This window comes from Mya arenaria, chromosome 1 (genome assembly GCF_026914265.1).
Source record: "Mya arenaria isolate MELC-2E11 chromosome 1, ASM2691426v1".
Classification (NCBI taxonomy): Eukaryota; Metazoa; Mollusca; class Bivalvia; order Myida; family Myidae; genus Mya; species Mya arenaria.
Window position 1 is genome coordinate 1,379,565 of NC_069122.1, and position 12,562 is coordinate 1,392,126.

The 12,562-nt window shown below is 39.9% G+C and overlaps 1 protein-coding gene across 4 annotated transcripts in view; it reads left to right on the top strand.

The window, feature by feature from the left end:
* Positions 1-12,562, top strand: part of LOC128206167 (dnaJ homolog subfamily B member 6-like) — a 44,351-nt gene continuing 31,789 nt past the window's right edge. For 2 of the 4 annotated variants that reach the window (XM_052908502.1, XM_052908971.1), the window contains exon 1: positions 9,779-9,936. The gene's annotated coding sequence lies outside the window, so the exon portion shown is untranslated. Of the gene's footprint in view, positions 122-9,778; positions 9,937-10,874; positions 10,900-12,562 lie in introns of those variants that run through there. The other 2 variants (XM_052908585.1, XM_052908809.1) reach the window with 2 other exon arrangements.

Below are 12,562 nucleotides of genomic sequence, written 5' to 3' on the forward strand. Positions count from 1 at the left end.
TCTTAATCGAAAGCATAAAAAATCAAGCACGAACATTAGGACTTCATCTGATTTTATCCATTGCGTTTCCATTCCGACAACATCGAATTCTGACGAATAAATCGAGTCTTTTTTTATTGTGGTAAGATTATTGACGTCATGTTATTACAAGCTGATTGTCAAAAGAGTTAAGCTTATGAAATAGGCTCTGTTTTATGTGTCGCATAAGTCGGACATGATCAGCTTGACCTAGTTTTTGTTCAATTTGTTGTTGCAAAATATTACAGTGTCAGGTAATTTTTAAATCATAAAATTATCTTATACTGTTGTGCACAATAGGAAAGGTCTTACTATTTTAAGAAACAATGCTTTGATTTTTTTTATAGAAATCTCTACAATCAAAGTGTTTCAATGACTCAAACTAATCACATATAGAGATTATGCATGTGATATTTGCTGGTTTATCAATACCGCTTTGCGATAAACAGCAAGATGAGCCCCACAACTGTGGTAGACAATAGAAATTGTATGACACCCTAAAACAAATATGAGCATCTGGCATTATCTCATAGTAATACCAATTTTGGTTGGAATTAAAGTAAAAACATAAAATTACCGGTAATGATTAACAGTAAATACGTAAAACAAGACAATATTGTATTTAGTTAAGGGACTTTATGATTAAAAGTGACAGTCATTCAGTGGTCAAAATTAGCACAAGCCCGCAAGCCCTGCACTGGTAAAATGTCTTCCGGGCTTGCTCAAATTCTGAATTGTATATAGCAGGGCTTGTTCAAAATTGTTATGCCAAGCAATTATATAAGAATTCGGGCTTGTTCACCCTCAAGTCTAATTTCGATGACTGGTCATTGGATTTTTTTTTTGATGTTTGGAAATTTGCAGATACATTTTTCGTTGCTGGAAGGCTATATAGCTACACTATCAACCATACGTTTTTTGCAGATTTTGCACGATTTTTCCTTATCCCAGATGTTATCTTTTTAATCTAATTTTTATTATTTCCAGTGATTTAAGCATAACCCAAAACGCCGCCGTTTCTATTACTTTAGGCCTAAAAAAAAAATTTGTTTGGTTAGGGTTACATCATTTTCAAAAATAGGTAGGGTAGGTAGGCTTTTTTTATTTTTTTATCTTTTTTTTAGTAGGCTTTATATAAGAATATCATTTTCATCATTGGAGAATGGTGTCAAAGCTATCTTCTTTATAAGCATTTAAGGTTTAAACTACGTATTGAATAGCAATTAAAAAAAAAATGAATTTTTTTTTTTTTTATGCCCCCGAAGGTGGGCATATTAAAATCGCACCGTCCATCCGTCCGTGTCTGTAACTTTACCTTGTATGGACAGATTTTAAAATAACTTGCCACATGTGTTCCACATACCAAGACGATGTGTGGCGTGCAAGACCCGTGTCTCTACCTCAAAGGTCAAGGTCACACTTAGTGTTTATTCACAATGGAGTGCTGCATATAAGGACATAGAGTATAGGTTGTCGTGTCCGGGCTGTAACTTTCTCTTGTATGGACAGACTTTAAAATAACTTGCCACATGTATACCACATACCAAGACGACTTGTCGCCTGCAAGACCCGTGTCCATACCTCAAAGGTCAAGGTCACACTTAGTGTTTATTCACAATGGAGTGCTGCCTATAAGGACATAGAGTATAGGTTGTCGTGTCCGGGCTGTAACTTTCTCTTGTATGGTCAGATTTTAAAATAACTTGCCACATGTGTTCCACATACCAAGACGACGTGTCGCCTGCAAGACCCGTGTCCCTACCTCAAAGGTCAAGGTCACACTTAGTGTTTATTCACAATGGAGTGCTGCATATAAGGACATAGAGTATAGTTTGTCATGTCCGGGCTGTAACTTTCCCTTGTATGAACAGATTTTAAAATAACTTGCCAAATGTGTTCCACATACCAAGACGACGTGTCGCGTGCAAGACCTGTGTCCCTACCTCAAAGGTCAAGGTCACACTAAGTGTTTATTCACAATGGAGTGCTGCATATAAGGACATAGAGTATATAGGTTGTCGTGTCCGGGCTGTAACTTTCACTTGTATGGACAGATTTTAAAATAACTTGCCACATGTGTTCCACATATCAAGACGAAGTGTAGCCTGCAAGACCCGTGTCCCTACCTCAAAGGTCAAGGTCACACTTAGTGTTTATTCACAATGGAGTGCTGCATATAAGGACATAGAGTATAGGTTGTCGTGTCCGGGCTGTAACTTTCTCTTGTATGGACAGATTTTAAAATAACTTGCTACATGTGTTCCACATACGAAGACGACGTGTCCTGTGCAAGACCCATGTCCCTACCTCTAAGTTGAAAGATACACTAAGTGTTTATTCACAAGGGAATTCTGAATATAAGGACATAACCGTGTAGGTTGTCAAGTATGGGTGTTTTTATTTTATGTTCAGAGTAAATTTAAAATAACTTGCCATATGTATTTGACACATAAAGGCAAGATCAACCTTTCATGTACTGACCTTGTTCGTAGGTCAATGTCACATTCGGGGGCATTCGTCACATACTGTGACAGCTCTTGTTTTTTGTTTTTTTAGTTTTTCATTTTTTTTTTTCAAACTGACTAAAAAAACGGTAGGGTCAGCGCCTATTCCGTATGTAGGGTCGGGCATCCCGAACCAAATGTATTTTTTTTTAGGCCTTATGTGAACTGTCTTCGTGGCCTAATGGTTAAGGCATACGCCTTCAAACTCTGGCCGCGTCATACCGAAAGACGTTAAAAGTTAGTACAAGTAGCTCCCTTGCCTGGTGCTCGGCGTTTAAAGGGTAGTGCTTGGAAAAGTGGTGTACTCAGAACTGGTTTAACCTAGGAAAGTTGTACCCCGTGTATCGATGCTTTATACCTAACACATAAAAGAACAAAGGGTTCTCTTCGAAAAAGCTAGGGTATCGCAGCCAGACTTCCTTGTATCCCACCACTGTCTCTTCCACGTGCTGTCCCTTCAGCAAAAACAAAGGACCCCTTTGGAAATAAGTGCTTGCACTTTCACCTGATATCATTGACCTCAAGGTCTAAAGAAATACATACATACATACAGTGGTCAAGTCAAAGCTTTTGGCGGCGTTTGCCAAGTGTTATTTAACAGTTATTATGGTAGGTGTCAAATTTCTTAATTTCCATTCTAAGTAACTACTAATTTTAGTCAGTTTTATTCAACTCATACAAACTTGACCCTTAATCTACAAATCCCTAGATTTTTTACTCAAAACATAGTTTGTAGTTCGATCTGTGAAAATTATGCTTTGCAACTGTCAAAGTTTTCAGATGCTATTGTCACGTTATTCCCACTAATATAAATTTGAAAAATAAAAATGAATAATATATTGAAAAAAACTGCACACATTTTTCATTGTTTTACTATGCTTTATGTTCTGTTTGTGTATTTACTCTGCCTACTTATAGTAAAACCCTTTATTTGAAAAACACCTGACACTTCGGAAGCAATAGTCCTTCATTTTTTAGTCTTATTATTTCCAGAAAACATAACACTAAAAAAAAAGGTTTAAAAATTAGTACAAACAAACAAATTTCTTTACTCAATACTGACCCAAACATCTATCCGTCCAACCTCAGAAATGAAATGGACCAAACACATGGAAATAAAAAATGAAAAATTAGATTGGAACAAAATATACGACAATATATACAAATCAACAATAGATACAACCTTGCGTAGTTTTCATTATATATTTCTTATGAGAATACCCCGGTAATCCCCACAAAATCAAATTACTCCCTAAATTAAAACTTGTCAATTGCAGTCTATGCACATTCTGTTACTCGAATGTAGAGTCAATTGAACATTTATATTGGGAATGTAGTAAAGTACAACAATTATGGAACAAATTGTGTAAATTTATAGCATCAACGACAATATATATAGACAAAGGCAAATGTGAGGCTTTACTGGGAAAAGTAGATACAAAGACTACTAACACACACACAAATGTTTGTATAAAATTACTAATTATATTAATAAAATTTTACATACACTCAGCAAAATGTAACAATAATGAATAGAGTATTATCATTTAATGCATACTTGATTTATCTAAAGCTAAGAATAAAAATAGAAGAATAAATAGCATTTAATCATGACAAATATGAGACCCACAAACAAAAATGCCCTGTTTACGAAGAATATAACCCAATAGGGACTTTAAATAAGGATTCATAAATTTATTTAGCTGAGTGACAGGCACTCCGATTTAACATCTTGACTTTTAACTTATGGAATCTGACCCACAAATTAGCCAGTTCTCTGATAACCTAAATGTGCAGATTTGGTGCCAGGTGACCTCATACAACTGAAGTATCATACTTGCTGATTACTGGTATAATAAATTACCAAAAGCACACCAAACGTAAAGTTATTACTGCTTATATGTATTTGTTCTCCATTTCAACTGATGTTTGAAATAAATGATATATATATATTTTGCAATTTAGAAAGCCCCAAAAAACAAATTTGATTTTCAGTAAAAAAACTTAATGCTTAAAATATTATTTTTCTGCATCCAAAATCCTTTCGAATGATACCAAATTAACATGGGGTCACCCTAAATTTGCATATTTGGGCTAGATACCTTTATGAGAGATTTGGCAACATACTTCTTCGGTTTGTTTCTTTGGTTTGTTTTTATTATAAATCAAGGTCTGATTGCCTATTTGCTTCAGCATGGCTGGGACCTGCCATGAGATACAAAGGACAGTAATTCCCAGTTAAATTCCAGATACTAATATACTAAGAAACAGAGTGAGATCAAGAGATCTGGATGCGATACCCTTGCTCTATGCAATGAGACCTCTTGGTTCTTTAACATGCTCGGTGTAAAGCACTGATACAGCGGATCCATACAACTTCCCTAGGTTGTTTTGGTACAAAAATTATAAGTAAAATTCACTTAATACAGCGTAACAAAATGTGAATCTTCAAACAATAGAAAAATAAAAACAAGCCATAGAACGTTCGCAAAAATACGCAGGAAGTGCAGTCAACCGTTTACCTGACAAATCCACTGCTAACTAAACTTTACACGTATAGAATACTGGGAATATTTTCATGCTTGTTTTAAACACGTGACCGTTTCAGTCTGCAAATTTGTCAACATTTATGGTAAAAAAATAACACTACACCGTTTACATGTGTAAACATGGGAGCCCTTCTCAGTACACCATTTTACCAGTACTTCCCTTTTAATGTAAGAGTGTAAGGCAAGGGAGCGACTGGTACCTTGAGTGTAAGGCAAGGGAGCGACTGGTACCTTGAGTGTAAGGCAAGGGAGCGACCGGTACCTTGAGTGTAAGGCAAGGGAGCGACTGGTACCTTGAGTGTGAGGCAAGGGAGCGACCGGTACCTTGAGTGTAGGGCAAGGGAGCGACCGGTACCTTGAGTGTAGGGCAAGGGAGCGACCGGTACCTTGAGTGTAAGGCAAGGGAGCAACCGGTACCTTGAGTGTAGGGCAAGGGAGCGACCGGTACCTTGAGTGTAGGGCAAGGGAGCGACCGGTACCTTGAGTGTAGGGCAAGGGAGCGACCGGTACCTTGAGTGTAGGGCAAGGGAGCGACTGGTACCTTGAGTGTAGGGCAAGGGAGCGACCGGTACCTTGAGTGTAAGGCAAGGGAGCGACCGGTACCTTGAGTGTAAGGCAAGGGAGCGACTGGTACCTTGAGTGTAAGGCAAGGGAGCGACCGGTACCTTGAGTGTAAGGCAAGGGAGCGACTGGTACCTTGAGTGTAAGGCAAGGGAGCGACCGTTACCTTGAGTGTAGGGCAAGGGAGCGACTGGTACCTTGAGTGTAAGGCAAGGGAGCGACCGGTACCTTGAGTGTAAGGCAAGGGAGCGACTGGTACCTTGAGTGTAGGGCAAGGGAGCGACCGGTACCTTGAGTGTAGGGCAAGGGAGCGACCGGTACCTTGAGTGTAAGGCAAGGGAGCGACCGGTACCTTGAGTGTAAGGCAAGGGAGCGACCGGTACCTTGAGTGTAAGGCAAGGGAGCGACCGGTACCTTGAGTGTAAGGCAAGGGAGCGACCGGTACCTTGAGTGTAAGGCAAGGGAGCGACCGGTACCTTGAGTGTAAGGCAAGGGAGCGACTGGTACCTTGAGTGTAGGGCAAGGGAGCGACTGGTACCTTGAGTGTAGGGCAAGGGAGCGACCGGTACCTTGAGTGTAAGGCAAGGGAGCGACCGGTACCTTGAGTGTAAGGCAAGGGAGCGACCGGTACCTTGAGTGTAAGGCAAGGGAGCGACCGGTACCCTGAGTGTAAGGCAAGGGAGCGACCGGTACCCTGAGTGTAAGGCAAGGGAGCGACCGGTACCCTGAGTGTAGGGCAAGGGAGCGACTGGTACCTTGAGTGTAAGGCAAGGGAGCGACTGGTACCTTGAGTGTAGGGCAAGGGAGCGACTGGTACCTTGAGTGTAAGGCAAGGGAGCGTCTGGTACCCTGAGTGTAAGGCAAGGGAGCGACTGGTACCTTGAGTGTAAGGCAAGGGAGCGACTGGTACCTTGAGTGTAAGGCAAGGGAGCGACCGGTACCCTGAGTGTAAGGCAAGGGAGCGACTGGTACCTTGAGTGTAAGGCAAGGGAGCGACCGGTACCCTGAGTGTAGGGCAAGGGAGCGACTGGTACCTTGAGTGTAAGGCAAGGGAGCGACCGGTACCCTGAGTGTAGGGCAAGGGAGCGACTGGTACCTTGAGTGTAGGGCAAGGGAGCGACTGGTACCCTGAGTGTAGGGCAAGGGAGCGACTGGTACCTTGAGTGTAGGGCAAGGGAGCGACTGGTACCCTGAGTGTAGGGCAAGGGAGCGACCGGTACCTTGAGTGTAGGGCAAGGGAGCGACTGGTACCCTGAGTGTAGGGCAAGGGAGCGACCGGTACCTCGAGTGTAGGGCAAGGGAGCGACCGGTACCTCGAGTGTAGGGCAAGGGAGCGACCGGTACCTTGAGTGTAAGGCAAGGGAGCGACCGGTACCTCGAGTGTAAGGCAAGGGAGCGACCGGTACCTTGAGTGTAAGGCAAGGGAGCGACCGGTACCTCGAGTGTAAGGCAAGGGAGCGACCGGTACCTCGAGTGTAAGGCAAGGGAGCGACCGGTACCTCGAGTGTAAGGCAAGGGAGCGACTGGTACCTCGAGTGTAAGGCAAGGGAGCGACTGGTACCTCGAGTGTAAGGCAAGGGAGCGACTGGTACCTCGAGTGTAAGGCAAGGGAGCGACTGGTATCCTGAGTGTAAGGCAAGGGAGCGACTGGTACCTTGAGTGTAAGGCAAGGGAGCGACTGGTACCTTGAGTGTAGGGCAAGGGAGCGACTGGTACCTTGAGTGTAGGGCAAGGGAGCGACTGGTACCTTGAGTGTAAGGCAAGGGAGCGACTGGTACCTCGAGTGTAGGGCAAGGGAGCGACTGGTACCTTGAGTGTAGGGCAAGGGAGCGACTGGTACCTTGAGTGTAAGGCAAGGGAGCGACTGGTACCTTGAGTGTAAGGCAAGGGAGCGACTGGTACTTTATTTTAATATATTGGTTTAACATGGCCAGAGTTTGAATCCCTGTCCTTTCGCACCTGATGCAAACGGTCTACCATTAAGCTGTCGGGAAGGGATAACTGTATTGGTTATATTCTCTTTTACTTCCATGTATATGTATGTATATATCTTGTGCCATGAGTGTGAGAATAACAGTCATGTCATTTCTTATTACACATTCAGTGAACCTATTGCCAACCCACACTCATGGCAGAGTAACTAGAAACAGGATCTTCAACATTTATGTAAGACTTACTTCCCTTGGAGCTCTAGAGATATTTAAGATGTATTGCTTTAACAATATCCCGATTGTCCCTGTATGGTTGGTGTTGGGAATTTGGCATCATGCAAACAATTTAACTTTGGCAATGACGCAGATTGCAGATATTCATGTAAAACTATGTACATGCATATTAAAAGTAACAAAACCACACCTGTAGCAAGCCCACAACTTCGGCCTTAATATTATTTGTCAGGTTGCCCCTACGTTAACGAGTGTTAGCATTCATTTGCAATTTTTAACCAGGTTTTCAACGAAAACCGGGTTTTTAGGATGAGGTTGTCGTTGGGTGGGCGGGCGGGCGGGCGGGCGGGCGGGTGTCAAACATTGGTTTCTGTTCAATAACTTTAGTTAGCATTGATAGATATTGATGAAACTTAGAGCGAAGGTAGCTTATGTGAAGAGCTAGCTTGGGAGGTGGGGTCAAGGTCACTGTTCCTAAAAATAGAAAAATGTTTTTCTGCCCAACAACTTAGTTAGAATTGATGGATAGTGATGAATCTTAGTGTGAATATAACTTATATGAAGCTGCAGATTGGACTTGCTCATACAACAAATTAATTGGCTATAATTTCTGATTGCCCATAACAAAACCTGGTTTCGTCGCATTGCGGCGCTTCTAGTTTTGTTTTGTCATAGTAATTTATGATGGAAATCAATGCAAACGCTCTGTAAGGGTTGTAGTAGCTACATACATGTAGGGTATTAGCTGAAGAGTTATAGGAGGGTGCTTGGCACCTTGTCGGTTTTTGGTAGCACTAAAGTCTAATGGAGACCAAAATGTGCACTCTTCTTATTTACAATTAAGTGTTTTAGATATTTATAAATCAGATGATTCCCTTGTTTTATATCTGGGAGTTTAGACCTAAAACTACTGCAACAAATCACATTTATAAATAACATTTTGTGTAAAATTTATAATCTATAAGTTTTTCAAAGCAGACAGTAGATACTCAAAAGGTGCAGTTTAATACCCATAATTCCCTTTTACATTACTGCAGCACCCATTTTAAAACCTGGCTCAAACTCTGAGTAAAGGTATGTTTGCTTCTATGTCTATTGGTATATTTCCAAGGTACTTTAGGCCAGTTTTTTATCCATGTTAATTTGATAAGTTACAGGCTACCAAGAATACCCTCAATAATAAATATGTGGGCTAGTCTTAGACTAGGCTAATCTTTTTTGCATATGGGGGACAAGTGTTTCCAGCCATGTGACCTGTGCTGGAATTTTAATTTTATTTTTCATTTCAAAAAAGAAAAACTTTGTCTAAAGCATGATAGATATTGCAACTTTTGACGTCTGTTGTGATTTCCAAAGATTACGCATCATGACGTCATCAGTAAACAGTTATGCAAGCACATTCTAGTGAAATGTACAAACAGGGTTTGTATTATGTCATATTAGAAAAAATGTGAAAGTTAAATGAAAAGTATCAAAATCATTAGTTTCCGTGATGGATGAAAAACACGACCATCTGGCAAGTGCATGGCTGGTAACTTGGCAGTCCTTGTTACTGTTTCCATGAGCACTGGAAACACAAGCACCTAACAATCTTCCATTTTTTACTGGGGTGCACCTTTAACACAATCCTTTATACATTGACCGCCCTTTACAAGCTCTGACCATCTCTGCCACCATGTACGAATAATAGCTAGATTTCAGCAAAATATACAATTTTAGTTTTTTCAAAGAAAAAAAGTCGAGCAATTGTGATAACCTAACCAAGTCTAGAACAGGTGCACTAGTCCATTTATCATGTCAGTAAGCATTCTGAATCCTGATAGACCAGTCTGATCTGATATGAGTGCACCAGGCTGTCTATCGCTTATAAATGTGAGTGAACCAGTCTATACAACATTGGACTATTTAATGTTTCATGTTCATGCACCAGTCTATCCCCCCCACAGGTCTGCTAGTGTTGTTGATCTGCCTACCTATGAAATGAGTCAGAAAACTAAATACGGCTGTTTGGTATTTCGGATAACAGTAGCCAACTGGATAGGTTGCTCTGTGGGAAAACAAGATTCAGGATTTCTTTGATCAGTTTGAGATGATTTCTTGGTTTTCTTCTTGACCAGGGGACTTTTGTCCCACACACATGTATGTATATAAACACTTAAAATATGTTTTATATGTTGCTTGTATTCGTTTCTTAATAATTTAAATATTTAAATAAGTATGCTTTATTGAAAAAATAAACTTTTGTTGTGTTTTTCAAGTTATTTTAAACTCTGTTTTATCTTAGTATTAAGCAAGATTATAATTCATTTAAACTCAGGGGTTTTCAGCAAAATTTAGAAAGAAACCCTAAGCGTTTTTTAATGTGAAATATAAGAGACCAATATCATGATATTTAATGAGGAAAAAGCTGAAACACAAACAAAGATGAAATATGGTACAAATTGTTTGTTTTATTTCTTATCTTCTTGATTTCTTTATCTCTTCAATTGACCAACATGACCAAATAATACTAAAATAATAATACTTTAGATAAATTTTCATTACTTATGTTATTTTTTTCTGAAGCAAATTGAGAAATATTGTCATTTTTGGCAAGTGGAAGGTAGGGTGATTTTGGCCTCTATCACAGGTGGAAAACCCTGAACTCAATTGTTCCACAGTTGTTCCCCAAGCTCAAGACTCTATAATTGATAGTTCCACTTGAGGTATGAATAAATTATGGTTGCAAAGGCCCCATCCTTCAAATGTTGCTATTTCATTCACAGAGGTAAGAGAAAACACCTGGTGACTCTATTATGGAGTAACACTGGCTTGTAATTAATGGAAAAAGACAAATCCAGGTGTTTTTCTTAACTTGAATTATTATGTTACAGTAATTCTTAAAAGAAATCTTATGTTTTCAATTTTGCAAGACTCCAAAATCAACTACTAAGCTATGCTTCTTTATGGTTGTTGTATATACTGGTAAAAATAGTATGCAGCCTTGTGGAAATATCATTCACTTTACAGTTGATTTTATAGCATAGCTTTCAAATATAAATGGTGATTACTCATTGTGGAATACAGGCAGTGAATGTGGTTTAAAATATCCAGAAATTACAGGTAAAGTTTTAGTATTTAAAAATAAGAATATTGAATTCATATAAGAGGATAGATACATTATTTAGGGTCAGATTTATACCTATAATTTCATACAATGCAAAGCTTAATTCATATAATTATGTGGTTCCATACAATGCAGGGTAATATTCATGTGTGTGATTCCATACCATGCAGGGTTATATTCATATACATGGTTCGATAAAATGCAGGGTTATATTCATGTGTGTGGTTCCATAAAATGCAGGGTAATATTAATGTCTGTGGTTCCATGCAATGCAGGGTTATATTCATATCTGTGGTTTCATACAATGCAGGGTTATATTCATATCCATGGTTCCAAAAAATGCAGGGTAATATTCATGTCTGTGGTTCCATACAATGCAGGGTTATATTCATATCTGTGGTTTCATACAATGCAGGGTTACATTCATATCCATGGTTCCATAAAATGCAGGGTAATATTCATGTCTGTGGTTTCATACAATGCAGGGTTATATTCATATCCATGGTTCCATAAAATGCAAGGTAATATTCATGTCTGTGGTTCCATACAATGCAGGGTTATATTCATATCTGTGGTTTCATGCAATGCAGGGTTACTTTCATATCTGTGGTTCCATACAATGCAGGGTTACATTCATGTCCATGGTTCCATAAAATGCAGGGTTACATTCATGTCCATGGTTCCATACAATGCAGGGTTATATTCATATCTGTGGTTTCATGCAATGCAGGGTTACATTCATGTCTGTGGCTCAATACAATGCTCCATACATTGCAGGGTCATATTCATGTCTGTGGCTCCATGCAATGCAGGGTTATATTCATGTCTGTGGCTTTATGCAATGCAGGGTCATATTCATGTCTGTGGTTCCATGCAGTGCAGGGTTATATTCATGTCTGTGGTTCCATACAATGCAGGGTTACATTCATGTCTGTGGTTCCATGCAATGCAGGGTTTGACTCATGTCTGTGGCTCAATACAATGCTCCATACATTGCAGGGTCATATTCATGTCTGTGGTTCCATGCAATGCAGGGTTATATTTATGTCTGTGGTTCCATGCAATGCAGGGTTATATTCATGTCTGTGGTTCCATACAATGCAGGGTTATATTCATATCTGTGGTTTCATACAATGCAGGGTTACTTTCATATCTGTGGTTTCATACAATGCATGGTTGCATTCATATCCATGGTTCCATAAAATGCAGGGTTACATTCATATCCATGGTTCCATAAAATGCAGGGTTACATTCATATCCATGGTTCCATAAAATGCAGGGTCATATTCATGTCTGTGGCTCCATACAATGCATGGTTACATTCATATCCATGGTTCCATAAAATGCAGGGTTACATTCATATCCATGGTTCCATAAAATGCAGGGTCATATTCATGTCTGTGGCTCCATGCAATGCAGGGTTATATTCATGTCTGTGGTTTCATACAATGCAGGGTTACATTCATGTCCATGGTTCCATAAAATGCAGGGTTATATTCATGTCTGTGGTTTCATGCAATGCAGGGTTACATTCATGTCTGTGGCTCAATACAATGCTCCATTCATTGCAGGGTCATATTCATGTCTGTGGCTCCATGCAATGCAGGGTAATATTCATGTCTGTGGCTTTATGCAATGCAGGGTCATATTCATGTCTGT